Source organism: Lissotriton vulgaris, chromosome 1_1, assembly GCF_964263255.1.
Source record: "Lissotriton vulgaris chromosome 1_1, aLisVul1.2, whole genome shotgun sequence".
Lineage (NCBI taxonomy): Eukaryota > Metazoa > Chordata > Amphibia > Caudata > Salamandridae > Lissotriton > Lissotriton vulgaris.
In genome coordinates this window covers 200,241,812-200,268,428 of record NC_141685.1, presented here as the reverse complement: position 1 = coordinate 200,268,428, position 26,617 = coordinate 200,241,812, and the positions used below count along the sequence as shown (strand labels likewise).

The 26,617-nt window shown below is 49.0% G+C and overlaps 48 non-coding genes across 48 annotated transcripts; 32 read left to right on the top strand and 16 right to left on the bottom strand.

The window, feature by feature from the left end:
- Window positions 1-28: 28 nt before the first annotated feature.
- TRNAW-CCA (transfer RNA tryptophan (anticodon CCA)) lies at window positions 29-100 on the top strand. Its single transcript has one exon. It is a non-coding gene; the product is annotated as a tRNA-Trp (tRNA).
- A 71-nt stretch (window positions 101-171) lies between these two features.
- TRNAG-GCC (transfer RNA glycine (anticodon GCC)) lies at window positions 172-242 on the bottom strand. The gene has a single exon. It is a non-coding gene; the product is annotated as a tRNA-Gly (tRNA).
- Window positions 243-1,387: 1,145 nt separating this feature from the next.
- TRNAN-GUU (transfer RNA asparagine (anticodon GUU)) lies at window positions 1,388-1,461 on the top strand. Its single transcript has one exon. It is a non-coding gene; the product is annotated as a tRNA-Asn (tRNA).
- A 236-nt stretch (window positions 1,462-1,697) lies between these two features.
- On the top strand, window positions 1,698-1,769 carry TRNAW-CCA (transfer RNA tryptophan (anticodon CCA)). Its single transcript has one exon. It is a non-coding gene; the product is annotated as a tRNA-Trp (tRNA).
- Window positions 1,770-1,840: 71 nt separating this feature from the next.
- Window positions 1,841-1,911, bottom strand: TRNAG-GCC (transfer RNA glycine (anticodon GCC)). Its single transcript has one exon. It is a non-coding gene; the product is annotated as a tRNA-Gly (tRNA).
- A 1,145-nt stretch (window positions 1,912-3,056) lies between these two features.
- On the top strand, window positions 3,057-3,130 carry TRNAN-GUU (transfer RNA asparagine (anticodon GUU)). The gene has a single exon. It is a non-coding gene; the product is annotated as a tRNA-Asn (tRNA).
- Window positions 3,131-3,366: 236 nt separating this feature from the next.
- On the top strand, window positions 3,367-3,438 carry TRNAW-CCA (transfer RNA tryptophan (anticodon CCA)). Its single transcript has one exon. It is a non-coding gene; the product is annotated as a tRNA-Trp (tRNA).
- A 71-nt stretch (window positions 3,439-3,509) lies between these two features.
- On the bottom strand, window positions 3,510-3,580 carry TRNAG-GCC (transfer RNA glycine (anticodon GCC)). Its single transcript has one exon. It is a non-coding gene; the product is annotated as a tRNA-Gly (tRNA).
- Window positions 3,581-4,725: 1,145 nt separating this feature from the next.
- Window positions 4,726-4,799, top strand: TRNAN-GUU (transfer RNA asparagine (anticodon GUU)). The gene has a single exon. It is a non-coding gene; the product is annotated as a tRNA-Asn (tRNA).
- A 236-nt stretch (window positions 4,800-5,035) lies between these two features.
- TRNAW-CCA (transfer RNA tryptophan (anticodon CCA)) lies at window positions 5,036-5,107 on the top strand. The gene has a single exon. It is a non-coding gene; the product is annotated as a tRNA-Trp (tRNA).
- Window positions 5,108-5,178: 71 nt separating this feature from the next.
- Window positions 5,179-5,249, bottom strand: TRNAG-GCC (transfer RNA glycine (anticodon GCC)). The gene has a single exon. It is a non-coding gene; the product is annotated as a tRNA-Gly (tRNA).
- Window positions 5,250-6,394: 1,145 nt separating this feature from the next.
- TRNAN-GUU (transfer RNA asparagine (anticodon GUU)) lies at window positions 6,395-6,468 on the top strand. The gene has a single exon. It is a non-coding gene; the product is annotated as a tRNA-Asn (tRNA).
- Window positions 6,469-6,704: 236 nt separating this feature from the next.
- TRNAW-CCA (transfer RNA tryptophan (anticodon CCA)) lies at window positions 6,705-6,776 on the top strand. The gene has a single exon. It is a non-coding gene; the product is annotated as a tRNA-Trp (tRNA).
- Window positions 6,777-6,847: 71 nt separating this feature from the next.
- On the bottom strand, window positions 6,848-6,918 carry TRNAG-GCC (transfer RNA glycine (anticodon GCC)). Its single transcript has one exon. It is a non-coding gene; the product is annotated as a tRNA-Gly (tRNA).
- Window positions 6,919-8,063: 1,145 nt separating this feature from the next.
- On the top strand, window positions 8,064-8,137 carry TRNAN-GUU (transfer RNA asparagine (anticodon GUU)). Its single transcript has one exon. It is a non-coding gene; the product is annotated as a tRNA-Asn (tRNA).
- Window positions 8,138-8,366: 229 nt separating this feature from the next.
- TRNAW-CCA (transfer RNA tryptophan (anticodon CCA)) lies at window positions 8,367-8,438 on the top strand. Its single transcript has one exon. It is a non-coding gene; the product is annotated as a tRNA-Trp (tRNA).
- A 71-nt stretch (window positions 8,439-8,509) lies between these two features.
- On the bottom strand, window positions 8,510-8,580 carry TRNAG-GCC (transfer RNA glycine (anticodon GCC)). The gene has a single exon. It is a non-coding gene; the product is annotated as a tRNA-Gly (tRNA).
- Window positions 8,581-9,741: 1,161 nt separating this feature from the next.
- On the top strand, window positions 9,742-9,815 carry TRNAN-GUU (transfer RNA asparagine (anticodon GUU)). Its single transcript has one exon. It is a non-coding gene; the product is annotated as a tRNA-Asn (tRNA).
- A 236-nt stretch (window positions 9,816-10,051) lies between these two features.
- On the top strand, window positions 10,052-10,123 carry TRNAW-CCA (transfer RNA tryptophan (anticodon CCA)). The gene has a single exon. It is a non-coding gene; the product is annotated as a tRNA-Trp (tRNA).
- A 71-nt stretch (window positions 10,124-10,194) lies between these two features.
- Window positions 10,195-10,265, bottom strand: TRNAG-GCC (transfer RNA glycine (anticodon GCC)). The gene has a single exon. It is a non-coding gene; the product is annotated as a tRNA-Gly (tRNA).
- A 1,142-nt stretch (window positions 10,266-11,407) lies between these two features.
- TRNAN-GUU (transfer RNA asparagine (anticodon GUU)) lies at window positions 11,408-11,481 on the top strand. The gene has a single exon. It is a non-coding gene; the product is annotated as a tRNA-Asn (tRNA).
- A 236-nt stretch (window positions 11,482-11,717) lies between these two features.
- Window positions 11,718-11,789, top strand: TRNAW-CCA (transfer RNA tryptophan (anticodon CCA)). The gene has a single exon. It is a non-coding gene; the product is annotated as a tRNA-Trp (tRNA).
- Window positions 11,790-11,860: 71 nt separating this feature from the next.
- TRNAG-GCC (transfer RNA glycine (anticodon GCC)) lies at window positions 11,861-11,931 on the bottom strand. Its single transcript has one exon. It is a non-coding gene; the product is annotated as a tRNA-Gly (tRNA).
- Window positions 11,932-13,076: 1,145 nt separating this feature from the next.
- TRNAN-GUU (transfer RNA asparagine (anticodon GUU)) lies at window positions 13,077-13,150 on the top strand. The gene has a single exon. It is a non-coding gene; the product is annotated as a tRNA-Asn (tRNA).
- Window positions 13,151-13,386: 236 nt separating this feature from the next.
- TRNAW-CCA (transfer RNA tryptophan (anticodon CCA)) lies at window positions 13,387-13,458 on the top strand. Its single transcript has one exon. It is a non-coding gene; the product is annotated as a tRNA-Trp (tRNA).
- A 71-nt stretch (window positions 13,459-13,529) lies between these two features.
- Window positions 13,530-13,600, bottom strand: TRNAG-GCC (transfer RNA glycine (anticodon GCC)). Its single transcript has one exon. It is a non-coding gene; the product is annotated as a tRNA-Gly (tRNA).
- A 1,145-nt stretch (window positions 13,601-14,745) lies between these two features.
- TRNAN-GUU (transfer RNA asparagine (anticodon GUU)) lies at window positions 14,746-14,819 on the top strand. The gene has a single exon. It is a non-coding gene; the product is annotated as a tRNA-Asn (tRNA).
- Window positions 14,820-15,055: 236 nt separating this feature from the next.
- On the top strand, window positions 15,056-15,127 carry TRNAW-CCA (transfer RNA tryptophan (anticodon CCA)). The gene has a single exon. It is a non-coding gene; the product is annotated as a tRNA-Trp (tRNA).
- A 71-nt stretch (window positions 15,128-15,198) lies between these two features.
- On the bottom strand, window positions 15,199-15,269 carry TRNAG-GCC (transfer RNA glycine (anticodon GCC)). Its single transcript has one exon. It is a non-coding gene; the product is annotated as a tRNA-Gly (tRNA).
- A 1,145-nt stretch (window positions 15,270-16,414) lies between these two features.
- On the top strand, window positions 16,415-16,488 carry TRNAN-GUU (transfer RNA asparagine (anticodon GUU)). The gene has a single exon. It is a non-coding gene; the product is annotated as a tRNA-Asn (tRNA).
- A 236-nt stretch (window positions 16,489-16,724) lies between these two features.
- Window positions 16,725-16,796, top strand: TRNAW-CCA (transfer RNA tryptophan (anticodon CCA)). Its single transcript has one exon. It is a non-coding gene; the product is annotated as a tRNA-Trp (tRNA).
- Window positions 16,797-16,867: 71 nt separating this feature from the next.
- Window positions 16,868-16,938, bottom strand: TRNAG-GCC (transfer RNA glycine (anticodon GCC)). Its single transcript has one exon. It is a non-coding gene; the product is annotated as a tRNA-Gly (tRNA).
- A 1,145-nt stretch (window positions 16,939-18,083) lies between these two features.
- On the top strand, window positions 18,084-18,157 carry TRNAN-GUU (transfer RNA asparagine (anticodon GUU)). Its single transcript has one exon. It is a non-coding gene; the product is annotated as a tRNA-Asn (tRNA).
- A 236-nt stretch (window positions 18,158-18,393) lies between these two features.
- TRNAW-CCA (transfer RNA tryptophan (anticodon CCA)) lies at window positions 18,394-18,465 on the top strand. The gene has a single exon. It is a non-coding gene; the product is annotated as a tRNA-Trp (tRNA).
- Window positions 18,466-18,536: 71 nt separating this feature from the next.
- TRNAG-GCC (transfer RNA glycine (anticodon GCC)) lies at window positions 18,537-18,607 on the bottom strand. Its single transcript has one exon. It is a non-coding gene; the product is annotated as a tRNA-Gly (tRNA).
- A 1,161-nt stretch (window positions 18,608-19,768) lies between these two features.
- Window positions 19,769-19,842, top strand: TRNAN-GUU (transfer RNA asparagine (anticodon GUU)). The gene has a single exon. It is a non-coding gene; the product is annotated as a tRNA-Asn (tRNA).
- Window positions 19,843-20,078: 236 nt separating this feature from the next.
- Window positions 20,079-20,150, top strand: TRNAW-CCA (transfer RNA tryptophan (anticodon CCA)). Its single transcript has one exon. It is a non-coding gene; the product is annotated as a tRNA-Trp (tRNA).
- A 71-nt stretch (window positions 20,151-20,221) lies between these two features.
- Window positions 20,222-20,292, bottom strand: TRNAG-GCC (transfer RNA glycine (anticodon GCC)). Its single transcript has one exon. It is a non-coding gene; the product is annotated as a tRNA-Gly (tRNA).
- Window positions 20,293-21,453: 1,161 nt separating this feature from the next.
- TRNAN-GUU (transfer RNA asparagine (anticodon GUU)) lies at window positions 21,454-21,527 on the top strand. The gene has a single exon. It is a non-coding gene; the product is annotated as a tRNA-Asn (tRNA).
- A 236-nt stretch (window positions 21,528-21,763) lies between these two features.
- TRNAW-CCA (transfer RNA tryptophan (anticodon CCA)) lies at window positions 21,764-21,835 on the top strand. The gene has a single exon. It is a non-coding gene; the product is annotated as a tRNA-Trp (tRNA).
- A 71-nt stretch (window positions 21,836-21,906) lies between these two features.
- On the bottom strand, window positions 21,907-21,977 carry TRNAG-GCC (transfer RNA glycine (anticodon GCC)). Its single transcript has one exon. It is a non-coding gene; the product is annotated as a tRNA-Gly (tRNA).
- A 1,145-nt stretch (window positions 21,978-23,122) lies between these two features.
- On the top strand, window positions 23,123-23,196 carry TRNAN-GUU (transfer RNA asparagine (anticodon GUU)). The gene has a single exon. It is a non-coding gene; the product is annotated as a tRNA-Asn (tRNA).
- Window positions 23,197-23,432: 236 nt separating this feature from the next.
- TRNAW-CCA (transfer RNA tryptophan (anticodon CCA)) lies at window positions 23,433-23,504 on the top strand. Its single transcript has one exon. It is a non-coding gene; the product is annotated as a tRNA-Trp (tRNA).
- A 71-nt stretch (window positions 23,505-23,575) lies between these two features.
- TRNAG-GCC (transfer RNA glycine (anticodon GCC)) lies at window positions 23,576-23,646 on the bottom strand. Its single transcript has one exon. It is a non-coding gene; the product is annotated as a tRNA-Gly (tRNA).
- A 1,161-nt stretch (window positions 23,647-24,807) lies between these two features.
- On the top strand, window positions 24,808-24,881 carry TRNAN-GUU (transfer RNA asparagine (anticodon GUU)). The gene has a single exon. It is a non-coding gene; the product is annotated as a tRNA-Asn (tRNA).
- A 236-nt stretch (window positions 24,882-25,117) lies between these two features.
- Window positions 25,118-25,189, top strand: TRNAW-CCA (transfer RNA tryptophan (anticodon CCA)). Its single transcript has one exon. It is a non-coding gene; the product is annotated as a tRNA-Trp (tRNA).
- Window positions 25,190-25,260: 71 nt separating this feature from the next.
- Window positions 25,261-25,331, bottom strand: TRNAG-GCC (transfer RNA glycine (anticodon GCC)). The gene has a single exon. It is a non-coding gene; the product is annotated as a tRNA-Gly (tRNA).
- Window positions 25,332-26,492: 1,161 nt separating this feature from the next.
- TRNAN-GUU (transfer RNA asparagine (anticodon GUU)) lies at window positions 26,493-26,566 on the top strand. Its single transcript has one exon. It is a non-coding gene; the product is annotated as a tRNA-Asn (tRNA).
- Window positions 26,567-26,617: the final 51 nt, after the last annotated feature.

The following is a 26,617-nucleotide window of genomic DNA, read 5'->3' as shown; positions in this document are numbered from 1 at the left end:
ATCTGGCATCGAAGGCTGCAAGTGTAAGGACCTCGTGGCGCAACGGTAGCGCGTCTGACTCCAGATCAGAAGGTTGCGTGTTCAAATCACGTCGGGGTCACTGCTTACCATTTTATTCCCCACTGAGTTCATATATATCATTTCGAAAACAAAGTCAAAAGAAAGCAACCTTGCATTGGCCGGGAATCGAACCCGGGCCTCCCGCGTGGCAGGCGAGAATTCTACCACTGAACCACCAATGCTTCACATGGTGTGTTCACAGCAAGAGCTCTGTCCAAGACAGTGGTCAGGTTCACACACTTAAATTGTACACATATGAACAAAGTGTGCGCAGCAGACATGATAACGCCAACGTTTCACATGATGATGGCAAGAATCAGATGCAGGAGACTATAAGTAATAATGTCTTTGCATTTGCTGAGGTCACTGGCTTGGTACTAGAGTTGTGGTTATCAGGGCATGATGGCAGGCTGCTCCTGACAGAAGTGGCTCACAGAATGCACCCGCCAGATCACCAGCACTATTGTGTTTCAGATCATGTCACTGAACTCTCCTCCTGGAAAATCCTTCCCACTGGCTTTGCCAGATTCTGTGTCCTCCCCAAAATGCTGGGGTGAAACGGGCAGAGTTCTGCGCCCTGCGCCCCTTTACGCGTCCCTAATGCCATCCCAACGCGCCCTGGTCGGGCTTAGATCACTGGAGCCTCTGGAGATCAAGAACTCCGGAAGCCTAGGGTCAGGCCTATTGCAGAGGCATCTTGTGCCTGGCCATTCCGGGATTGTTGTGTTTCAGGGCCTAGCCATCAATACTCCTGGGATTTCTTTCCATGAGAACCCTCATGTCCCTGTCCTCCCACAAGCCCGAGCTTTTATGTAAAATAAAGTGTGCTCTGTGGGCCTTCCCCTATGTGCTCTCTGCCTAATCTCTTTCTCCCAAGCTGAGCTCTGCAGGTAAATGTATCTATCTGACTGAGGGGCTAGGGAGGGCCTTTCCCAGCAGTCTTACAAGCCAAGAGTTCAGAGAAAGCACCTGCTCTGGGAAGGAGACTCTGCTCACAGAGAAGACAAGTCCAACATAACACAGTGAAGATGGGATGGGCAAGACACACGCCTCACGGGCTGGTAGCACGCAAACAGATGAGCAGGGAGCTACGCTAAGCAGGCAAAGAGAAAAGTCATGTATGAGTCTCATGCACTGTGACCGGTAGTAATACTGGCTCTAACACCATTAGACAGTAGTCTACACATCATAAATTACAACAGTAACAAGACACTAAGCAAATGACAAATGCTGTATGGCATAAAGACGCCTTATATAATACAAGCTCCAGGCAGGCGCACACATGTCAAGACATATATTGAGTCTCAGGAAATGTATACAGTCAATAGTCTCTGTGGCGCAATCGGTTAGCGCGTTCGGCTGTTAACCGAAAGGTTGGTGGTTCAAGCCCACCCAGGGACGTAGCCTTTTGTCTGCATGAAACACAGATACGTACCTTTGCTCTTTCCTGCGTGCGATCCTTTCCCTGAATAGTTCAATCCTCAGCGTTCTCACTGCACCTGCAGTCAATTTCAATAATTAGGATAGAAAACAAAAGGCCAAGCCCTGTAATACAACCGTAGGCATATAAGCAGAGGAAAATAAGTCAAAAGGCCCACAGCATTTGTTCATCTGGCATCGAAGGCTGCAAGTGTAAGGACCTCGTGGCGCAACGGTAGCGCGTCTGACTCCAGATCAGAAGGTTGCGTGTTCAAATCACGTCGGGGTCACTGCTTACCATTTTATTCCCCACTGAGTTCATATATATCATTTCGAAAACAAAGTCAAAAGAAAGCAACCTTGCATTGGCCGGGAATCGAACCCGGGCCTCCCGTGTGGCAGGCGAGAATTCTACCACTGAACCACCAATGCTTCACATGGTGTGTTCACAGCAAGAGCTCTGTCCAAGACAGTGGTCAGGTTCACACACTTAAATTGTACACATATGAACAAAGTGTGCGCAGCAGACATGATAACGCCAACGTTTCACATGATGATGGCAAGAATCAGATGCAGGAGACTATAAGTAATAATGTCTTTGCATTTGCTGAGGTCACTGGCTTGGTACTAGAGTTGTGGTTATCAGGGCATGATGGCAGGCTGCTCCTGACAGAAGTGGCTCACAGAATGCACCCGCCAGATCACCAGCACTATTGTGTTTCAGATCATGTCACTGAACTCTCCTCCTGGAAAATCCTTCCCACTGGCTTTGCCAGATTCTGTGTTCTCCCCAAAATGCTGGGGTGAAACGGGCAGAGTTCTGCGCCCTGCGCCCCTTTACGCGTCCCTAATGCCATCCCAACACGCCCTGGTCGGGCTTAGATCACTGGAGCCTCTGGAGATCAAGAACTCCGGAAGCCTAGGGTCAGGCCTATTGCAGAGGCATCTTGTGCCTGGCCATTCCGGGATTGTTGTGTTTCAGGGCCTAGCCATCAATACTCCTGGGATTTCTTTCCAGGAGAACCCTCATGTCCCTGTCCTCCCACAAGCCCGAGCTTTTATGTAAAATAAAGTGTGCTCTGTGGGCCTTCCCCTATGTGCTCTCTGCCTAATCTCTTTCTCCCAAGCTGAGCTCTGCAGGTAAATGTATCTATCTGACTGAGGGGCTAGGGAGGGCCTTTCCCAGCAGTCTTACAAGCCAAGAGTTCAGAGAAAGCACCTGCTCTGGGAAGGAGACTCTGCTCACAGAGAAGACAAGTCCAACATAACACAGTGAAGATGGGATGGGCAAGACACACGCCTCACGGGCTGGTAGCACGCAAACAGAGGAGCAGGGAGCTACGCTAAGCAGGCAAAGAGAAAAGTCATGTATGAGTCTCATGCACTGTGACCGGTAGTAATACTGGCTCTAACACCATTAGACAGTAGTCTACACATCATAAATTACAACAGTAACAAGACACTAAGCAAATGACAAATGCTGTATGGCATAAAGACGCCTTATATAATACAAGCTCCAGGCAGGCGCACACATGTCAAGACATATATTGAGTCTCAGGAAATGTATACAGTCAATAGTCTCTGTGGCGCAATCGGTTAGCGCGTTCGGCTGTTAACCGAAAGGTTGGTGGTTCAAGCCCACCCAGGGACGTAGCCTTTTGTCTGCATGAAACACAGATACGTACCTTTGCTCTTTCCTGCGTGCGATCCTTTCCCTGAATAGTTCAATCCTCAGCGTTCTCACTGCACCTGCAGTCAATTTCAATAATTAGGATAGAAAACAAAAGGCCAAGCCCTGTAATACAACCGTAGGCATATAAGCAGAGGAAAATAAGTCAAAAGGCCCACAGCATTTGTTCATCTGGCATCGAAGGCTGCAAGTGTAAGGACCTCGTGGCGCAACGGTAGCGCGTCTGACTCCAGATCAGAAGGTTGCGTGTTCAAATCACGTCGGGGTCACTGCTTACCATTTTATTCCCCACTGAGTTCATATATATCATTTCGAAAACAAAGTCAAAAGAAAGCAACCTTGCATTGGCCGGGAATCGAACCCGGGCCTCCCGCATGGCAGGCGAGAATTCTACCACTGAACCACCAATGCTTCACATGGTGTGTTCACAGCAAGAGCTCTGTCCAAGACAGTGGTCAGGTTCACACACTTAAATTGTACACATATGAACAAAGTGTGCGCAGCAGACATGATAACGCCAACGTTTCACATGATGATGGCAAGAATCAGATGCAGGAGACTATAAGTAATAATGTCTTTGCATTTGCTGAGGTCACTGGCTTGGTACTAGAGTTGTGGTTATCAGGGCATGATGGCAGGCTGCTCCTGACAGAAGTGGCTCACAGAATGCACCCGCCAGATCACCAGCACTATTGTGTTTCAGATCATGTCACTGAACTCTCCTCCTGGAAAATCCTTCCCACTGGCTTTGCCAGATTCTGTGTCCTCCCCAAAATGCTGGGGTGAAACGGGCAGAGTTCTGCGCCCTGCGCCCCTTTACGCGTCCCTAATGCCATCCCAACGCGCCCTGGTCGGGCTTAGATCACTGGAGCCTCTGGAGATCAAGAACTCCGGAAGCCTAGGGTCAGGCCTATTGCAGAGGCATCTTGTGCCTGGCCATTCCGGGATTGTTGTGTTTCAGGGCCTAGCCATCAATACTCCTGGGATTTCTTTCCAGGAGAACCCTCATGTCCCTGTCCTCCCACAAGCCCGAGCTTTTATGTAAAATAAAGTGTGCTCTGTGGGCCTTCCCCTATGTGCTCTCTGCCTAATCTCTTTCTCCCAAGCTGAGCTCTGCAGGTAAATGTATCTATCTGACTGAGGGGCTAGGGAGGGCCTTTCCCAGCAGTCTTACAAGCCAAGAGTTCAGAGAAAGCACCTGCTCTGGGAAGGAGACTCTGCTCACAGAGAAGACAAGTCCAACATAACACAGTGAAGATGGGATGGGCAAGACACACGCCTCACGGGCTGGTAGCACGCAAACAGAGGAGCAGGGAGCTACGCTAAGCAGGCAAAGAGAAAAGTCATGTATGAGTCTCATGCACTGTGACCGGTAGTAATACTGGCTCTAACACCATTAGACAGTAGTCTACACATCATAAATTACAACAGTAACAAGACACTAAGCAAATGACAAATGCTGTATGGCATAAAGACGCCTTATATAATACAAGCTCCAGGCAGGCGCACACATGTCAAGACATATATTGAGTCTCAGGAAATGTATACAGTCAATAGTCTCTGTGGCGCAATCGGTTAGCGCGTTCGGCTGTTAACCGAAAGGTTGGTGGTTCAAGCCCACCCAGGGACGTAGCCTTTTGTCTGCATGAAACACAGATACGTACCTTTGCTCTTTCCTGCGTGCGATCCTTTCCCTGAATAGTTCAATCCTCAGCGTTCTCACTGCACCTGCAGTCAATTTCAATAATTAGGATAGAAAACAAAAGGCCAAGCCCTGTAATACAACCGTAGGCATATAAGCAGAGGAAAATAAGTCAAAAGGCCCACAGCATTTGTTCATCTGGCATCGAAGGCTGCAAGTGTAAGGACCTCGTGGCGCAACGGTAGCGCGTCTGACTCCAGATCAGAAGGTTGCGTGTTCAAATCACGTCGGGGTCACTGCTTACCATTTTATTCCCCACTGAGTTCATATATATCATTTCGAAAACAAAGTCAAAAGAAAGCAACCTTGCATTGGCCGGGAATCGACCCCGGGCCTCCCGCGTGGCAGGCGAGAATTCTACCACTGAACCACCAATGCTTCACATGGTGTGTTCACAGCAAGAGCTCTGTCCAAAACAGTGGTCAGGTTCACACACTTAAATTGTACACATATGAACAAAGTGTGCGCAGCAGACATGATAACGCCAACGTTTCACATGATGATGGCAAGAATCAGATGCAGGAGACTATAAGTAATAATGTCTTTGCATTTGCTGAGGTCACTGGCTTGGTACTAGAGTTGTGGTTATCAGGGCATGATGGCAGGCTGCTCCTGACAGAAGTGGCTCACAGAATGCACCCGCCAGATCACCAGCACTATTGTGTTTCAGATCATGTCACTGAACTCTCCTCCTGGAAAATCCTTCCCACTGGCTTTGCCAGATGCTGTGTCCTCCCCAAAATGCTGGGGTGAAACGGGCAGAGTTCTGCGCCCTGCGCCCCTTTACGCGTCCCTAATGCCATCCCAACGCGCCCTGGTCGGGCTTAGATCACTGGAGCCTCTGGAGATCAAGAACTCCGGAAGCCTAGGGTCAGGCCTATTGCAGAGGCATCTTGTGCCTGGCCATTCCGGGATTGTTGTGTTTCAGGGCCTAGCCATCAATACTCCTGGGATTTCTTTCCATGAGAACCCTCATGTCCCTGTCCTCCCACAAGCCCGAGCTTTTATGTAAAATAAAGTGTGCTCTGTGGGCCTTCCCCTATGTGCTCTCTGCCTAATCTCTTTCTCCCAAGCTGAGCTCTGCAGGTAAATGTATCTATCTGACTGAGGGGCTAGGGAGGGCCTTTCCCAGCAGTCTTACAAGCCAAGAGTTCAGAGAAAGCACCTGCTCTGGGAAGGAGACTCTGCTCACAGAGAAGACAAGTCCAACATAACACAGTGAAGATGGGATGGGCAGGACACACGCCTCACGGGCTGGTAGCACGCAAACAGAGGAGCAGGGAGCTACGCTAAGCAGGCAAAGAGAAAAGTCATGTATGAGTCTCATGCACTGTGACCGGTAGTAATACTGGCTCTAACACCATTAGACAGTAGTCTACACATCATAAATTACAACAGTAACAAGACACTAAGCAAATGACAAATGCTGTATGGCATAAAGACGCCTTATATAATACAAGCTCCAGGCAGGCGCACACATGTCAAGACATATATTGAGTCTCAGGAAATGTATACAGTCAATAGTCTCTGTGGCGCAATCGGTTAGCGCGTTCGGCTGTTAACCGAAAGGTTGGTGGTTCAAGCCCACCCAGGGACGTAGCCTTTTGTCTGCATGAAACACAGATACGTACCTTTGCTCTTTCCTGCGTGCGATCCTTTCCCTGAATAGTTCAATCCTCAGCGTTCTCACTGCACCTGCAGTCAATTTCAATAATTAGGATAGAAAACAAAAGGCCAAGCCCTGTAATACAACCGTAGGCATATAAGCAGAGGAAAATAAGTCAAAAGGCCCACAGCATGTGTTCATCTGGCATCGAAGGCTGCAAGTGTAAGGACCTCGTGGCGCAACGGTAGCGCGTCTGACTCCAGATCAGAAGGTTGCGTGTTCAAATCACGTCGGGGTCACTGCTTACCATTTTATTCCCCACTGAGTTCATATATATCATTTAGAAAACAAAGTCAAAAGAAAGCAACCTTGCATTGGCCGGGAATCGAACCCGGGCCTCCCGTGTGGCAGGCGAGAATTCTACCACTGAACCACCAATGCTTCACATGGTGTGTTCACAGCAAGAGCTCTGTCCAAGACAGTGGTCAGGTTCACACACTTAAATTGTACACATATGAACAAAGTGTGCGCAGCAGACATGATAACGCCAACGTTTCACATGATGATGGCAAGAATCAGATGCAGGAGACTATAAGTAATAATGTCTTTGCATTTGCTGAGGTCACTGGCTTGGTACTAGAGTTGTGGTTATCAGGGCATGATGGCAGGCTGCTCCTGACAGAAGTGGCTCACAGAATGCACCCGCCAGATCACCAGCACTATTGTGTTTCAGATCATGTCACTGAACTCTCCTCCTGGAAAATCCTTCCCACTGGCTTTGCCAGATTCTGTGTCCTCCCCAAAATGCTGGGGTGAAACGGGCAGAGTTCTGCGCCCTGCGCCCCTTTACGCGTCCCTAATGCCATCCCAACGCGCCCTGGTCGGGCTTAGATCACTGGAGCCTCTGGAGATCAAGAACTCCGGAAGCCTAGGGTCAGGCCTATTGCAGAGGCATCTTGTGCCTGGCCATTCCGGGATTGTTGTGTTTCAGGGCCTAGCCATCAATACTCCTGGGATTTCTTTCCAGGAGAACCCTCATGTCCCTGTCCTCCCACAAGCCCGAGCTTTTATGTAAAATAAAGTGTGCTCTGTGGGCCTTCCCCTATGTGCTCTCTGCCTAATCTCTTTCTCCCAAGCTGAGCTCTGCAGGTAAATGTATCTATCTGACTGAGGGGCTAGGGAGGGCCTTTCCCAGCAGTCTTACAAGCCAAGAGTTCAGAGAAAGCACCTGCTCTGGGAAGGAGACTCTGCTCACAGAGAAGACAAGTCCAACATAACACAGTGAAGATGGGATGGGCAAGACACACGCCTCACGGGCTGGTAGCACGCAAACAGAGGAGCAGGGAGCTACGCTAAGCAGGCAAAGAGAAAAGTCATGTATGAGTCTCATGCACTGTGACCGGTAGTAATACTGGCTCTAACACCATTAGACAGTAGTCTACACATCATAAATTACAACAGTAACAAGACACTAAGCAAATGACAAATGCTGTATGGCATAAAGACGCCTTATATAATACAAGCTCCAAGCAGGCGCACACATGTCAAGACATATATTGAGTCTCAGGAAATGTATACAGTCAATACTCTCTGTGGCGCAATCGGTTAGCGCGTTCGGCTGTTAACCGAAAGGTTGGTGGTTCAAGCCCACCCAGGGACGTTGCCTTTTGTCTGCATGAAACACAGATTTGCTCTTTCCTGCGTGCGATCCTTTCCCTGAATAGTTCAATCCTCAGCGTTCTCACTGCACCTGCAGTCAATTTCAATAATTAGGATAGAAAACAAAAGGCCAAGCCCTGTAATACAACCGTAGGCATATAAGCAGAGGAAAATAAGTCAAAATGGCCCACAGCATTTGTTCATCTGGCATCGAAGGCTGCAAGTGTAAGGACCTCGTGGCGCAACGGTAGCGCGTCTGACTCCAGATCAAAAGGTTGCGTGTTCAAATCACGTCGGGGTCACTGCTTACCATTTTATTCCCCACTGAGTTCATATATATCATTTCGAAAACAAAGTCAAAAGAAAGCAACCTTGCATTGGCCGGGAATCGAACCCGGGCCTCCCGCGTGGCAGGCGAGAATTCTACCACTGAACCACCAATGCTTCACATGGTGTGTTCATAGGCAGAGCTCTGTCCAAGACAGTGGTCAGGTTCACACACTTAAATTGTACACATATGAACAAAGTGTGCGCAGCAGACATGATAACGCCAACGTTTCACATGATGATGGCAAGAATCAGATGCAGGAGACTATAAGTAATAATGTCTTTGCATTTGCTGAGGTCACTGGCTTGGTACTAGAGTTGTGGTTATCAGGGCATGATGGCAGGCTGCTCCTGACAGAAGTGGCTCACAGAATGCACCCGCCAGATCACCAGCACTATTGTGTTTCAGATCATGTCACTGAACTCTCCTCCTGGAAAATCCTTCCCACTGGCTTTGCCAGATTCTGTGTCCTCCCCAAAATGCTGGGGTGAAACGGGCAGAGTTCTGCGCCCTGCGCCCCTTTACGCGTCCCTAACGCCATCCCAACGCGCCCTGGTCGGGCACAGCCCTGGTCGGGCTTAGATCACTGGAGCCTCTGGAGATCAAGAACTCCGGAAGCCTAGGGTCAGGCCTATTGCAGAGGCATCTTGTGCCTGGCCATTCCGGGATTATTGTGTTTCAGGGCCTAGCCATCAATACTCCTGGGATTTCTTTCCAGGAGAACCCTCATGTCCCTGTCCTCCCACAAGCCCGAGCTTTTATGTAAAATAAAGTGTACTCTGTGGGCCTTCCCCTATGTGCTCTCTGCCTAATCTCTTTCTCCCAAGCTGAGCTCTGCAGGTAAATGTATCTATCTGACTGAGGGGCTAGGGAGGGCCTTTCCCAGCAGTCTTACAAGCCAAGAGTTCAGAGAAAGCACCTGCTCTGGGAAGGAGACTCTGCTCACAGAGAAGACAAGTCCAACATAACACAGTGAAGATGGGATGGGCAAGACACACGCCTCACGGGCTGGTAGCACGCAAACAGAGGAGCAGGGAGCTACGCTAAGCAGGCAAAGAGAAAAGTCATGTATGAGTCTCATGCACTGTGACCGGTAGTAATACTGGCTCTAACACCATTAGACAGTAGTCTACACATCATAAATTACAACAGTAACAAGACACTAAGCAAATGACAAATGCTGTATGGCATAAAGACGCCTTATATAATACAAGCTCCAGGCAGGCGCACACATGTCAAGACATATATTGAGTCTCAGGAAATGTATACAGTCAATAGTCTCTGTGGCGCAATCGGTTAGCGCGTTCGGCTGTTAACCGAAAGGTTGGTGGTTCAAGCCCACCCAGGGACGTAGCCTTTTGTCTGCATGAAACACAGATACGTACCTTTGCTCTTTCCTGCGTGCGATCCTTTCCCTGAATAGTTCAATCCTCAGCGTTCTCACTGCACCTGCAGTCAATTTCAATAATTAGGATAGAAAACAAAAGGCCAAGCCCTGTAATACAACCGTAGGCATATAAGCAGAGGAAAATAAGTCAAAAGGCCCACAGCATTTGTTCATCTGGCATCGAAGGCTGCAAGTGTAAGGACCTCGTGGCGCAACGGTAGCGCGTCTGACTCCAGATCAGAAGGTTGCGTGTTCAAATCACGTCGGGGTCACTGCTTACCATTTTATTCCCCACTGAGTTCATATATATCATTTCGAAAACAAAGTCAAAAGAAAGAAACCTTGCATTGGCCGGGAATCGAACCCGGGCCTCCCGCATGGCAGGCGAGAATTCTACCACTGAACCACCAATGCTTCACATGACTTCACAGCAAGAGCTCTGTCCAAGACAGTGGTCAGGTTCACACACTTAAATTGTACACATATGAACAAAGTGTGCGCAGCAGACATGATAACGCCAACGTTTCACATGATGATGGCAAGAATCAGATGCAGGAGACTATAAGTAATAATGTCTTTGCATTTGCTGAGGTCACTGGCTTGGTACTAGAGTTGTGGTTATCAGGGCATGATGGCAGGCTGCTCCTGACAGAAGTGGCTCACAGAATGCACCCGCCAGATCACCAGCACTATTGTGTTTCAGATCATGTCACTGAACTCTCCTCCTGGAAAATCCTTCCCACTGGCTTTGCCAGATTCTGTGTCCTCCCCAAAATGCTGGGGTGAAACGGGCAGAGTTCTGCGCCCTGCGCCCCTTTACGCGTCCCTAATGGCATCCCAACGCGCCCTGGTCGGGCTTAGATCACTGGAGCCTCTGGAGATCAAGAACTCCGGAAGCCTAGGGTCAGGCCTATTGCAGAGGCATCTTGTGCCTGGCCATTCCGGGATTGTTGTGTTTCAGGGCCTAGCCATCAATACTCCTGGGATTTCTTTCCAGGAGAACCCTCATGTCCCTGTCCTCCCACAAGCCCGAGCTTTTATGTAAAATAAAGTGTGCTCTGTGGGCCTTCCCCTATGTGCTCTCTGCCTAATCTCTTTCTCCCAAGCTGAGCTCTGCAGGTAAATGTATCTATCTGACTGAGGGGCTAGGGAGGGCCTTTCCCAGCAGTCTTACAAGCCAAGAGTTCAGAGAAAGCACCTGCTCTGGGAAGGAGACTCTGCTCACAGAGAAGACAAGTCCAACATAACACAGTGAAGATGGGATGGGCAAGACACACGCCTCACGGGCTGGTAGCACGCAAACAGAGGAGCAGGGAGCTACGCTAAGCAGGCAAAGAGAAAAGTCATGTATGAGTCTCATGCACTGTGACCGGTAGTAATACTGGCTCTAACACCATTAGACAGTAGTCTACACATCATAAATTACAACAGTAACAAGACACTAAGCAAATGACAAATGCTGTATGGCATAAAGACGCCTTATATAATACAAGCTCCAGGCAGGCGCACACATGTCAAGACATATATTGAGTCTCAGGAAATGTATACAGTCAATAGTCTCTGTGGCGCAATCGGTTAGCGCGTTCGGCTGTTAACCGAAAGGTTGGTGGTTCAAGCCCACCCAGGGACGTAGCCTTTTGTCTGCATGAAACACAGATACGTACCTTTGCTCTTTCCTGCGTGCGATCCTTTCCCTGAATAGTTCAATCCTCAGCGTTCTCACTGCACCTGCAGTCAATTTCAATAATTAGGATAGAAAACAAAAGGCCAAGCCCTGTAATACAACCGTAGGCATATAAGCAGAGGAAAATAAGTCAAAAGGCCCACAGCATTTGTTCATCTGGCATCGAAGGCTGCAAGTGTAAGGACCTCGTGGCGCAACGGTAGCGCGTCTGACTCCAGATCAGAAGGTTGCGTGTTCAAATCACGTCGGGGTCACTGCTTACCATTTTATTCCCCACTGAGTTCATATATATCATTTCGAAAACAAAGTCAAAAGAAAGCAACCTTGCATTGGCCGGGAATCGACCCCGGGCCTCCCGCGTGGCAGGCGAGAATTCTACCACTGAACCACCAATGCATCACATGGTGTGTTCACAGCAAGAGCTCTGTCCAAGACAGTGGTCAGGTTCACACACTTAAATTGTACACATATGAACAAAGTGTGCGCAGCAGACATGATAACGCCAACGTTTCACATGATGATGGCAAGAATCAGATGCAGGAGACTATAAGTAATAATGTCTTTGCATTTGCTGAGGTCACTGGCTTGGTACTAGAGTTGTGGTTATCAGGGCATGATGGCAGGCTGCTCCTGACAGAAGTGGCTCACAGAATGCACCCGCCAGATCACCAGCACTATTGTGTTTCAGATCATGTCACTGAACTCTCCTCCTGGAAAATCCTTCCCACTGGCTTTGCCAGATTCTGTGTCCTCCCCAAAATGCTGGGGTGAAACGGGCAGAGTTCTGCGCCCTGCGCCCCTTTACGCGTCCCTAATGCCATCCCAACGCGCCCTGGTCGGGCTTACATCACTGGAGCCTCTGGAGATCAAGAACTCCGGAAGCCTAGGGTCAGGCCTATTGCAGAGGCATCTTGTGCCTGGCCATTCCGGGATTGTTGTGTTTCAGGGCCTAGCCATCAATACTCCTGGGATTTCTTTCCATGAGAACCCTCATGTCCCTGTCCTCCCACAAGCCCGAGCTTTTATGTAAAATAAAGTGTGCTCTGTGGGCCTTCCCCTATGTGCTCTCTGCCTAATCTCTTTCTCCCAAGCTGAGCTCTGCAGGTAAATGTATCTATCTGACTGAGGGGCTAGGGAGGGCCTTTCCCAGCAGTCTTACAAGCCAAGAGTTCAGAGAAAGCACCTGCTCTGGGAAGGAGACTCTGCTCACAGAGAAGACAAGTCCAACATAACACAGTGAAGATGGGATGGGCAAGACACACGCCTCACGGGCTGGTAGCACGCAAACAGAGGAGCAGGGAGCTACGCTAAGCAGGCAAAGAGAAAAGTCATGTATGAGTCTCATGCACTGTGACCGGTAGTAATACTGGCTCTAACACCATTAGACAGTAGTCTACACATCATAAATTACAACAGTAACAAGACACTAAGCAAATGACAAATGCTGTATGGCATAAAGACGCCTTATATAATACAAGCTCCAGGCAGGCGCACACATGTCAAGACATATATTGAGTCTCAGGAAATGTATACAGTCAATAGTCTCTGTGGCGCAATCGGTTAGCGCGTTCGGCTGTTAACCGAAAGGTTGGTGGTTCAAGCCCACCCAGGGACGTAGCCTTTTGTCTGCATGAAACACAGATACGTACCTTTGCTCTTTCCTGCGTGCGATCCTTTCCCTGAATAGTTCAATCCTCAGCGTTCTCACTGCACCTGCAGTCAATTTCAATAATTAGGATAGAAAACAAAAGGCCAAGCCCTGTAATACAACCGTAGGCATATAAGCAGAGGAAAATAAGTCAAAAGGCCCACAGCATTTGTTCATCTGGCATCGAAGGCTGCAAGTGTAAGGACCTCGTGGCGCAACGGTAGCGCGTCTGACTCCAGATCAGAAGGTTGCGTGTTCAAATCACGTCGGGGTCACTGCTTACCATTTTATTCCCCACTGAGTTCATATATATCATTTCGAAAACAAAGTCAAAAGAAAGCAACCTTGCATTGGCCGGGAATCGAACCCGGGCCTCCCGTGTGGCAGGCGAGAATTCTACCACTGAACCACCAATGCTTCACATGGTGTGTTCACAGCAAGAGCTCTGTCCAAGACAGTGGTCAGGTTCACACACTTAAATTGTACACATATGAACAAAGTGTGCGCAGCAGACATGATAACGCCAACGTTTCACATGATGATGGCAAGAATCAGATGCAGGAGACTATAAGTAATAATGTCTTTGCATTTGCTGAGGTCACTGGCTTGGTACTAGAGTTGTGGTTATCAGGGCATGATGGCAGGCTGCTCCTGACAGAAGTGGCTCACAGAATGCACCCGCCAGATCACCAGCACTATTGTGTTTCAGATCATGTCACTGAACTCTCCTCCTGGAAAATCCTTCCCACTGGCTTTGCCAGATTCTGTGTTCTCCCCAAAATGCTGGGGTGAAACGGGCAGAGTTCTGCGCCCTGCGCCCCTTTACGCGTCCCTAATGCCATCCCAACACGCCCTGGTCGGGCTTAGATCACTGGAGCCTCTGGAGATCAAGAACTCCGGAAGCCTAGGGTCAGGCCTATTGCAGAGGCATCTTGTGCCTGGCCATTCCGGGATTGTTGTGTTTCAGGGCCTAGCCATCAATACTCCTGGGATTTCTTTCCAGGAGAACCCTCATGTCCCTGTCCTCCCACAAGCCCGAGCTTTTATGTAAAATAAAGTGTGCTCTGTGGGCCTTCCCCTATGTGCTCTCTGCCTAATCTCTTTCTCCCAAGCTGAGCTCTGCAGGTAAATGTATCTATCTGACTGAGGGGCTAGGGAGGGCCTTTCCCAGCAGTCTTACAAGCCAAGAGTTCAGAGAAAGCACCTGCTCTGGGAAGGAGACTCTGCTCACAGAGAAGACAAGTCCAACATAACACAGTGAAGATGGGATGGGCAAGACACACGCCTCACGGGCTGGTAGCACGCAAACAGAGGAGCAGGGAGCTACGCTAAGCAGGCAAAGAGAAAAGTCATGTATGAGTCTCATGCACTGTGACCGGTAGTAATACTGGCTCTAACACCATTAGACAGTAGTCTACACATCATAAATTACAACAGTAACAAGACACTAAGCAAATGACAAATGCTGTATGGCATAAAGACGCCTTATATAATACAAGCTCCAGGCAGGCGCACACATGTCAAGACATATATTGAGTCTCAGGAAATGTATACAGTCAATAGTCTCTGTGGCGCAATCGGTTAGCGCGTTCGGCTGTTAACCGAAAGGTTGGTGGTTCAAGCCCACCCAGGGACGTAGCCTTTTGTCTGCATGAAACACAGATACGTACCTTTGCTCTTTCCTGCGTGCGATCCTTTCCCTGAATAGTTCAATCCTCAGCGTTCTCACTGCACCTGCAGTCAATTTCAATAATTAGGATAGAAAACAAAAGGCCAAGCCCTGTAATACAACCGTAGGCATATAAGCAGAGGAAAATAAGTCAAAAGGCCCACAGCATTTGTTCATCTGGCATCGAAGGCTGCAAGTGTAAGGACCTCGTGGCGCAACGGTAGCGCGTCTGACTCCAGATCAGAAGGTTGCGTGTTCAAATCACGTCGGGGTCACTGCTTACCATTTTATTCCCCACTGAGTTCATATATATCATTTTGAAAACAAAGTCAAAAGAAAGCAACCTTGCATTGGCCGGGAATCGAACCCGGGCCTCCCGCGTGGCAGGCGAGAATTCTACCACTGAACCACCAATGCTTCACATGGTGTGTTCACAGCAAGAGCTCTGTCCAAGACAGTGGTCAGGTTCACACACTTAAATTGTACACATATGAACAAAGTGTGCGCAGCAGACATGATAACGCCAACGTTTCACATGATGATGGCAAGAATCAGATGCAGGAGACTATAAGTAATAATGTCTTTGCATTTGCTGAGGTCACTGGCTTGGTACTAGAGTTGTGGTTATCAGGGCATGATGGCAGGCTGCTCCTGACAGAAGTGGCTCACAGAATGCACCCGCCAGATCACCAGCACTATTGTGTTTCAGATCATGTCACTGAACTCTCCTCCTGGAAAATCCTTCCCACTGGCTTTGCCAGATTCTGTGTCCTCCCCAAAATGCTGGGGTGAAACGGGCAGAGTTCTGCGCCCTGCGCCCCTTTACGCGTCCCTAATGCCATCCCAACGCGCCCTGGTCGGGCTTAGATCACTGGAGCCTCTGGAGATCAAGAACTCCGGAAGCCTAGGGTCAGGCCTATTGCAGAGGCATCTTGTGCCTGGCCATTCCGGGATTGTTGTGTTTCAGGGCCTAGCCATCAATACTCCTGGGATTTCTTTCCAGGAGAACCCTCATGTCCCTGTCCTCCCACAAGCCCGAGCTTTTATGTAAAATAAAGTGTGCTCTGTGGGCCTTCCCCTATGTGCTCTCTGCCTAATCTCTTTCTCCCAAGCTGAGCTCTGCAGGTAAATGTATCTATCTGACTGAGGGGCTAGGGAGGGCCTTTCCCAGCAGTCTTACAAGCCAAGAGTTCAGAGAAAGCACCTGCTCTGGGAAGGAGACTCTGCTCACAGAGAAGACAAGTCCAACATAACACAGTGAAGATGGGATGGGCAAGACACACGCCTCACGGGCTGGTAGCACGCAAACAGAGGAGCAGGGAGCTACGCTAAGCAGGCAAAGAGAAAAGTCATGTATGAGTCTCATGCACTGTGACCTGTAGTAATACTGGCTCTAACACCATTAGACAGTAGTCTACACATCATAAATTACAACAGTAACAAGACACTAAGCAAATGACAAATGCTGTATGGCATAAAGACGCCTTATATAATACAAGCTCCAGGCAGGCGAACACATGTCAAGACATATATTGAGTCTCAGGAAATGTATACAGTCAATAGTCTCTGTGGCGCAATCGGTTAGCGCGTTCGGCTGTTAACCGAAAGGTTGGTGGTTCAAGCCCACCCAGGGACGTAGCCTTTTGTCTGCATGAAACACAGATACGTACCTTTGCTCTTTCCTGCGTGCGATCCTTTCCCTGAATAGTTCAATCCTCAGCGTTCTCACTGCACCTGCAGTCAATTTCAATAATTAGGATAGAAAACAAAAGGCCAAGCCCTGTAATACAACCGTAGGCATATAAGCAGAGGAAAATAAGTCAAAAGGCCCACAGCATTTGTTCATCTGGCATCGAAGGCTGCAAGTGTAAGGACCTCGTGGCGCAACGGTAGCGCGTCTGACTCCAGATCAGAAGGTTGCGTGTTCAAATCACGTCGGGGTCACTGCTTACCATTTTATTCCCCACTGAGTTCATATATATCATTTCGAAAACAAAGTCAAAAGAAAGCAACCTTGCATTGGCCGGGAATCGACCCCGGGCCTCCCGCGTGGCAGGCGAGAATTCTACCACTGAACCACCAATGCTTCACATGGTGTGTTCACAGCAAGAGCTCTGTCCAAAACAGTGGTCAGGTTCACACACTTAAATTGTACACATATGAACAAAGTGTGCGCAGCAGACATGATAACGCCAACGTTTCACATGATGATGGCAAGAATCAGATGCAGGAGACTATAAGTAATAATGTCTTTGCATTTGCTGAGGTCACTGGCTTGGTACTAGAGTTGTGGTTATCAGGGCATGATGGCAGGCTGCTCCTGACAGAAGTGGCTCACAGAATGCACCCGCCAGATCACCAGCACTATTGTGTTTCAGATCATGTCACTGAACTCTCCTCCTGGAAAATCCTTCCCACTGGCTTTGCCAGATGCTGTGTCCTCCCCAAAATGCTGGGGTGAAACGGGCAGAGTTCTGCGCCCTGCGCCCCTTTACGCGTCCCTAATGCCATCCCAACGCGCCCTGGTCGGGCTTAGATCACTGGAGCCTCTGGAGATCAAGAACTCCGGAAGCCTAGGGTCAGGCCTATTGCAGAGGCATCTTGTGCCTGGCCATTCCGGGATTGTTGTGTTTCAGGGCCTAGCCATCAATACTCCTGGGATTTCTTTCCATGAGAACCCTCATGTCCCTGTCCTCCCACAAGCCCGAGCTTTTATGTAAAATAAAGTGTGCTCTGTGGGCCTTCCCCTATGTGCTCTCTGCCTAATCTCTTTCTCCCAAGCTGAGCTCTGCAGGTAAATGTATCTATCTGACTGAGGGGCTAGGGAGGGCCTTTCCCAGCAGTCTTACAAGCCAAGAGTTCAGAGAAAGCACCTGCTCTGGGAAGGAGACTCTGCTCACAGAGAAGACAAGTCCAACATAACACAGTGAAGATGGGATGGGCAGGACACAAGCCTCACGGGCTGGTAGCACGCAAACAGAGGAGCAGGGAGCTACGCTAAGCAGGCAAAGAGAAAAGTCATGTATGAGTCTCATGCACTGTGACCGGTAGTAATACTGGCTCTAACACCATTAGACAGTAGTCTACACATCATAAATTACAACAGTAACAAGACACTAAGCAAATGACAAATGCTGTATGGCATAAAGACGCCTTATATAATACAAGCTCCAGGCAGGCGCACACATGTCAAGACATATATTGAGTCTCAGGAAATGTATACAGTCAATAGTCTCTGTGGCGCAATCGGTTAGCGCGTTCGGCTGTTAACCGAAAGGTTGGTGGTTCAAGCCCACCCAGGGACGTAGCCTTTTGTCTGCATGAAACACAGATACGTACCTTTGCTCTTTCCTGCGTGCGATCCTTTCCCTGAATAGTTCAATCCTCAGCGTTCTCACTGCACCTGCAGTCAATTTCAATAATTAGGATAGAAAACAAAAGGCCAAGCCCTGTAATACAACCGTAGGCATATAAGCAGAGGAAAATAAGTCAAAAGGCCCACAGCATGTGTTCATCTGGCATCGAAGGCTGCAAGTGTAAGGACCTCGTGGCGCAACGGTAGTGCGTCTGACTCCAGATCAGAAGGTTGCGTGTTCAAATCACGTCGGGGTCACTGCTTACCATTTTATTCCCCACTGAGTTCATATATATCATTTCGAAAACAAAGTCAAAAGAAAGCAACCTTGCATTGGCCGGGAATCGAACCCGGGCCTCCCGTGTGGCAGGCGAGAATTCTACCACTGAACCACCAATGCTTCACATGGTGTGTTCACAGCAAGAGCTCTGTCCAAGACAGTGGTCAGGTTCACACACTTAAATTGTACACATATGAACAAAGTGTGCGCAGCAGACATGATAACGCCAACGTTTCACATGATGATGGCAAGAATCAGATGCAGGAGACTATAAGTAATAATGTCTTTGCATTTGCTGAGGTCACTGGCTTGGTACTAGAGTTGTGGTTATCAGGGCATGATGGCAGGCTGCTCCTGACAGAAGTGGCTCACAGAATGCACCCGCCAGATCACCAGCACTATTGTGTTTCAGATCATGTCACTGAACTCTCCTCCTGGAAAATCCTTCCCACTGGCTTTGCCAGATTCTGTGTCCTCCCCAAAATGCTGGGGTGAAACGGGCAGAGTTCTGCGCCCTGCGCCCCTTTACGCGTCCCTAACGCCATCCCAACGCGCCCTGGTCGGGCACAGCCCTGGTCGGGCTTAGATCACTGGAGCCTCTGGAGATCAAGAACTCCGGAAGCCTAGGGTCAGGCCTATTGCAGAGGCATCTTGTGCCTGGCCATTCCGGGATTGTTGTGTTTCAGGGCCTAGCCATCAATACTCCTGGGATTTCTTTCCATGAGAACCCTCATGTCCCTGTCCTCCCACAAGCCCGAGCTTTTATGTAAAATAAAGTGTGCTCTGTGGGCCTTCCCCTATGTGCTCTCTGCCTAATCTCTTTCTACCAAGCTGAGCTCTGCAGGTAAATGTATCTATCTGACTGAGGGGCTAGGGAGGGCCTTTCCCAGCAGTCTTACAAGCCAAGAGTTCAGAGAAAGCACCTGCTCTGGGAAGGAGACTCTGCTCACAGAGAAGACAAGTCCAACATAACACAGTGAAGATGGGATGGGCAAGACACACGCCTCACGGGCTGGTAGCACGCAAACAGAGGAGCAGGGAGCTACGCTAAGCAGGCAAAGAGAAAAGTCATGTATGAGTCTCATGCACTGTGACCGGTAGTAATACTGGCTCTAACACCATTAGACAGTAGTCTACACATCATAAATTACAACAGTAACAAGACACTAAGCAAATGACAAATGCTGTATGGCATAAAGACGCCTTATATAATACAAGCTCCAGGCAGGCGCACACATGTCAAGACATATATTGAGTCTCAGGAAATGTATACAGTCAATAGTCTCTGTGGCGCAATCGGTTAGCGCGTTCGGCTGTTAACCGAAAGGTTGGTGGTTCAAGCCCACCCAGGGACGTAGCCTTTTGTCTGCATGAAACACAGATACGTACCTTTGCTCTTTCCTGCGTGCGATCCTTTCCCTGAATAGTTCAATCCTCAGCGTTCTCACTGCACCTGCAGTCAATTTCAATAATTAGGATAGAAAACAAAAGGCCAAGCCCTGTAATACAACCGTAGGCATATGAGCAGAGGAAAATAAGTCAAAAGGCCCACAGCATTTGTTCATCTGGCATCAAAGGCTGCAAGTGTAAGGACCTCGTGGCGCAACGGTAGCGCGTCTGACTCCAGATCAGAAGGTTGCGTGTTCAAATCACGTCGGGGTCACTGCTTACCATTTTATTCCCCACTGAGTTCATATATATCATTTCGAAAACAAAGTCAAAAGAAAGCAACCTTGCATTGGCCGGGAATCGAACCCGGGCCTCCCGCGTGGCAGGCGAGAATTCTACCACTGAACCACCAATGCTTCACATGGTGTGTTCACAGCAAGAGCTCTGTCCAAGACAGTGGTCAGGTTCACACACTTAAATTGTACACATATGAACAAAGTGTGCGCAGCAGACATGATAACGCCAACGTTTCACATGATGATGGCAAGAATCAGATGCAGGAGACTATAAGTAATAATGTCTTTGCATTTGCTGAGGTCACTGGCTTGGTACTAGAGTTGTGGTTATCAGGGCATGATGGCAGGCTGCTCCTGACAGAAGTGGCTCACAGAATGCACCCGCCATATCACCAGCACTATTGTGTTTCAGATCATGTCACTGAACTCTCCTCCTGGAAAATCCTTCCCACTGGCTTTGCCAGATTCTGTGTCCTCCCCAAAATGCTGGGGTGAAACGGGCAGAGTTCTGCGCCCTGCGCCCCTTTACGCGTCCCTAACGCCATCCCAACGCGCCCTGGTCGGGCACAGCCCTGGTCGGGCTTAGATCACTGGAGCCTCTGGAGATCAAGAACTCCGGAAGCCTAGGGTCAGGCCTATTGCAGAGGCATCTTGTGCCTGGCCATTCCGGGATTGTTGTGTTTCAGGGCCTAGCCATCAATACTCCTGGGATTTCTTTCCATGAGAACCCTCATGTCCCTGTCCTCCCACAAGCCCGAGCTTTTATGTAAAATAAAGTGTGCTCTGTGGGCCTTCCCCTATGTGCTCTCTGCCTAATCTCTTTCTCCCAAGCTGAGCTCTGCAGGTAAATGTATCTATCTGACTGAGGGGCTAGGGAGGGCCTTTCCCAGCAGTCTTACAAGCCAAGAGTTCAGAGAAAGCACCTGCTCTGGGAAGGAGACTCTGCTCACAGAGAAGACAAGTCCAACATAACACAGTGAAGATGGGATGGGCAAGACACACGCCTCACGGGCTGGTAGCACGCAAACAGAGGAGCAGGGAGCTACGCTAAGCAGGCAAAGAGAAAAGTCATGTATGAGTCTCATGCACTGTGACCGGTAGTAATACTGGCTCTAACACCATTAGACAGTAGTCTACACATCATAAATTACAACAGTAACAAGACACTAAGCAAATGACAAATGCTGTATGGCATAAAGACGCCTTATATAATACAAGCTCCAGGCAGGCGCACACATGTCAAGACATATATTGAGTCTCAGGAAATGTATACAGTCAATAGTCTCTGTGGCGCAATCGGTTAGCGCGTTCGGCTGTTAACCGAAAGGTTGGTGGTTCAAGCCCACCCAGGGACGTAGCCTTTTGTCTGCATGAAACACACATACGTACCTTTGCTCTTTCCTGCGTGCGATCCTTTCCCTGAATAGTTCAATCCTCAGCGTTCTCACTGCACCTGCAGTCAATTTCAATAATTAGGATAGAAAACAAAAGGCCAAGCCCTGTAATACAACCGTAGGCATATAAGCAGAGGAAAATAAGTCAAAAGGCCCACAGCATTTGATCATCTGGCATCGAAGGCTGCAAGTGTAAGGACCTCGTGGCGCAACGGTAGCGCGTCTGACTCCAGATCAGAAGGTTGCGTGTTCAAATCACGTCGGGGTCACTGCTTACCATTTTATTCCCCACTGAGTTCATATATATAATTTCGAAAACAAAGTCAAAAGAAATCAACCTTGCATTGGCCGGGAATCGAACCCGGGCCTCCCGCGTGGCAGGCGAGAATTCTACCACTGAACCACCAATGCTTCACATGGTGTGTTCACAGCAAGAGCTCTGTCCAAGACAGTGGTCAGGTTCACACACTTAAATTGTACACATATGAACAAAGTGTGCGCAGCAGACATGATAACGCCAACGTTTCACATGATGATGGCAAGAATCAGATGCAGGAGACTATAAGTAATAATGTCTTTGCATTTGCTGAGGTCACTGGCTTGGTACTAGAGTTGTGGTTATCAGGGCATGATGGCAGGCTGCTCCTGACAGAAGTGGCTCACAGAATGCACCCGCCAGATCACCAGCACTATTGTGTTTGAGATCATGTCACTGAACTCTCCTCCTGGAAAATCCTTCCCACTGGCTTTGCCAGATTCTGTGTCCTCCCCAAAATGCTGGGGTGAAACGGGCAGAGTTCTGCGCCCTGCGCCCCTTTACGCGTCCCTAACGCCATCCCAACGCGCCCTGGTCGGGCTTAGATCACTGGAGCCTCTGGAGATCAAGAACTCCGGAAGCCTAGGGTCAGGCCTATTGCAGAGGCATCTTGTGCCTGGCCATTCCGGGGTTGTTGTGTTTCAGGGCCTAGCCATCAATACTCCTGGGATTTCTTTCCAGGAGAACCTTCATGTCCCTGTCCTCCCACAAGCCCGAGCTATTATGTGAAATAAAGTGTGCTCTGTGGGCCTTCCCCTATGTGCTCTCTTCCTAATCTCTTTCTCCCAAGCTGAGCTCTGCAGGTAAATGTATCTATCTGACTGAGGGGCTAGGGAGGGCCTTTCCCAGCAGTCTTACAAGCCAAGAGTTCAGAGAAAGCACCTGCTCTGGGAAGGAGACTCTGCTCACAGAGAAGACAAGTCCAACATAACACAGTGAAGATGGGATGGGCAAGACACACGCCTCACGGGCTGGTAGCACGCAAACAGAGGAGCAGGGAGCTACGCTAAGCAGGCAAAGAGAAAAGTCATGTATGAGTCTCATGCACTGTGACCGGTAGTAATACTGGCTCTAACACCATTAGACAGTAGTCTACACATCATAAATTACAACAGTAACAAGACACTAAGCAAATGACAAATGCTGTATGGCATAAAGACGCCTTATATAATACAAGCTCCAGGCAGGCGCACACATGTCAAGACATATATTGAGTCTCAGGAAATGTATACAGTCAATAGTCTCTGTGGCGCAATCGGTTAGCGCGTTCGGCTGTTAACCGAAAGGTTGGTGGTTCAAGCCCACCCAGGGACGTAGCCTTTTGTCTGCATGAAACACAGATACGTACCTTTGCTCTTTCCTGCGTGCGATCCTTTCCCTGAATAGTTCAATCCTCAGCGTTCTCACTGCACCTGCAGTCAATTTCAATAATTAGGATAGAAAACAAAAGGCCAAGCCCTGTAATACAACCGTAGGCATATAAGCAGAGGAAAATAAGTCAAAAGGCCCACAGCATTTGTTCATCTGGCATCGAAGGCTGCAAGTGTAAGGACCTCGTGGCGCAACGGTAGCGCGTCTGACTCCAGATCAGAAGGTTGCGTGTTCAAATCACGTCGGGGTCACTGCTTACCATTTTATTCCCCACTGAGTTCATATATATCATTTCGAAAACAAAGTCAAAAGAAAGCAACCTTGCATTGGCCGGGAATCGAACCCGGGCCTCCCGCGTGGCAGGCGAGAATTCTACCACTGAACCACCAATGCTTCACATGGTGTGTTCACAGCAAGAGCTCTGTCCAAGACAGTGGTCAGGTTCACACACTTAAATTGTACACATATGAACAAAGTGTGCGCAGCAGACATGATAACGCCAACGTTTCACATGATGATGGCAAGAATCAGATGCAGGAGACTATAAGTAATAATGTCTTTGCATTTGCTGAGGTCACTGGCTTGGTACTAGAGTTGTGGTTATCAGGGCATGATGGCAGGCTGCTCCTGACAGAAGTGGCTCACAGAATGCACCCGCCAGATCACCAGCACTATTGTGTTTGAGATCATGTCACTGAACTCTCCTCCTGGAAAATCCTTCCCACTGGCTTTGCCAGATTCTGTGTCCTCCCCAAAATGCTGGGGTGAAACGGGCAGAGTTCTGCGCCCTGCGCCCCTTTACGCGTCCCTAACGCCATCCCAACGCGCCCTGGTCGGGCACAGCCCTGGTCGGGCTTAGATCACTGGAGCCTCTGGAGATCAAGAACTCCGGAAGCCTAGGGTCAGGCCTATTGCAGAGGCATCTTGTGCCTGGCCATTCCGGGATTGTTGTGTTTCAGGGCCTAGCCATCAATACTCCTGGGATTTCTTTCCATGAGAACCCTCATGTCCCTGTCCTCCCACAAGCCCGAGCTTTTATGTAAAATAAAGTGTGCTCTGTGGGCCTTCCCCTATGTGCTCTCTGCCTAATCTCTTTCTCCCAAGCTGAGCTCTGCAGGTAAATGTATCTATCTGACTGAGGGGCTAGGGAGGGCCTTTCCCAGCAGTCTTACAAGCCAAGAGTTCAGAGAAAGCACCTGCTCTGGGAAGGAGACTCTGCTCACAGAGAAGACAAGTCCAACATAACACAGTGAAGATGGGATGGGCAAGACACACGCCTCACGGGCTGGTAGCACGCAAACAGAGGAGCAGGGAGTTACGCTAAGCAGGCAAAGAGAAAAGTCATGTATGAGTCTCATGCACTGTGACCGGTAGTAATACTGGCTCTAACACCATTAGACAGTAGTCTACACATCATAAATTACAACAGTAACAAGACACTAAGCAAATGACAAATGCTGTATGGCATAAAGACGCCTTATATAATAAAAGCTCCAGGCAGGCGCACACATGTCAAGACATATATTGAGTCTCAGGAAATGTATACAGTCAATAGTCTCTGTGGCGCAATCGGTTAGCGCGTTCGGCTGTTAACCGAAAGGTTGGTGGTTCAAGCCCACCCAGGGACGTAGCCTTTTGTCTGCATGAAACACAGATACGTACCTTTGCTCTTTCCTGCGTGCGATCCTTTCCCTGAATAGTTCAATCCTCAGCGTTCTCACTGCACCTGCAGTCAATTTCAATAATTAGGATAGAAAACAAAAGGCCAAGCCCTGTAATACAACCGTAGGCATATAAGCAGAGGAAAATAAGTCAAAAGGCCCACAGCATTTGATCATCTGGCATCGAAGGCTGCAAGTGTAAGGACCTCGTGGCGCAACGGTAGCGCGTCTGACTCCAGATCAGAAGGTTGCGTGTTCAAATCACGTCGGGGTCACTGCTTACCATTTTATTCCCCACTGAGTTCATATATATCATTTCGAAAACAAAGTCAAAAGAAAGCAACCTTGCATTGGCCGGGAATCGAACCCGGGCCTCCCGCGTGGCAGGCGAGAATTCTACCACTGAACCACCAATGCTTCACATGGTGTGTTCACAGCAAGAGCTCTGTCCAAGACAGTGGTCAGGTTCACACACTTAAATTGTACACATATGAACAAAGTGTGCGCAGCAGACATGATAACGCCAACGTTTCACATGATGATGGCAAGAATCAGATGCAGGAGACTATAAGTAATAATGTCTTTGCATTTGCTGAGGTCACTGGCTTGGTACTAGAGTTGTGGTTATCAGGGCATGATGGCAGGCTGCTCCTGACAGAAGTGGCTCACAGAATGCACCCGCCAGATCACCAGCACTATTGTGTTTGAGATCATGTCACTGAACTCTCCTCCTGGAAAATCCTTCCCACTGGCTTTGCCAGATTCTGTGTCCTCCCCAAAATGCTGGGGTGAAACGGGCAGAGTTCTGCGCCCTGCGCCCCTTTACGCGTCCCTAACGCCATCCCAACGCGCCCTGGTCGGGCACAGCCCTGGTCGGGCTTAGATCACTGGAGCCTCTGGAGATCAAGAACTCCGGAAGCCTAGGGTCAGGCCTATTGCAGAGGCATCTTGTGCCTGGCCATTCCGGGATTGTTGTGTTTCAGGGCCTAGCCATCAATACTCCTGGGATTTCTTTCCATGAGAACCCTCATGTCCCTGTCCTCCCACAAGCCCGAGCTTTTATGTAAAATAAAGTGTGCTCTGTGGGCCTTCCCCTATGTGCTCTCTGCCTAATCTCTTTCTCCCAAGCTGAGCTCTGCAGGTAAATGTATCTATCTGACTGAGGGGCTAGGGAGGGCCTTTCCCAGCAGTCTTACAAGCCAAGAGTTCAGAGAAAGCACCTGCTCTGGGAAGGAGACTCTGCTCACAGAGAAGACAAGTCCAACATAACACAGTGAAGATGGGATGGGCAAGACACACGCCTCACGGGCTGGTAGCACGCAAACAGAGGAGCAGGGAGCTACGCTAAGCAGGCAAAGAGAAAAGTCATGTATGAGTCTCATGCACTGTGACCGGTAGTAATACTGGCTCTAACACCATTAGACAGTAGTCTACACATCATAAATTACAACAGTAACAAGACACTAAGCAAATGACAAATGCTGTATGGCATAAAGACGCCTTATATAATAAAAGCTCCAGGCAGGCGCACACATGTCAAGACATATATTGAGTCTCAGGAAATGTATACAGTCAATAGTCTCTGTGGCGCAATCGGTTAGCGCGTTCGGCTGTTAACCGAAAGGTTGGTGGTTCAAGCCCACCCAGGGACGTAGCATTTTGTCTGCATGAAACACAGATACGTACCTTTGCTCTTTCCTGCG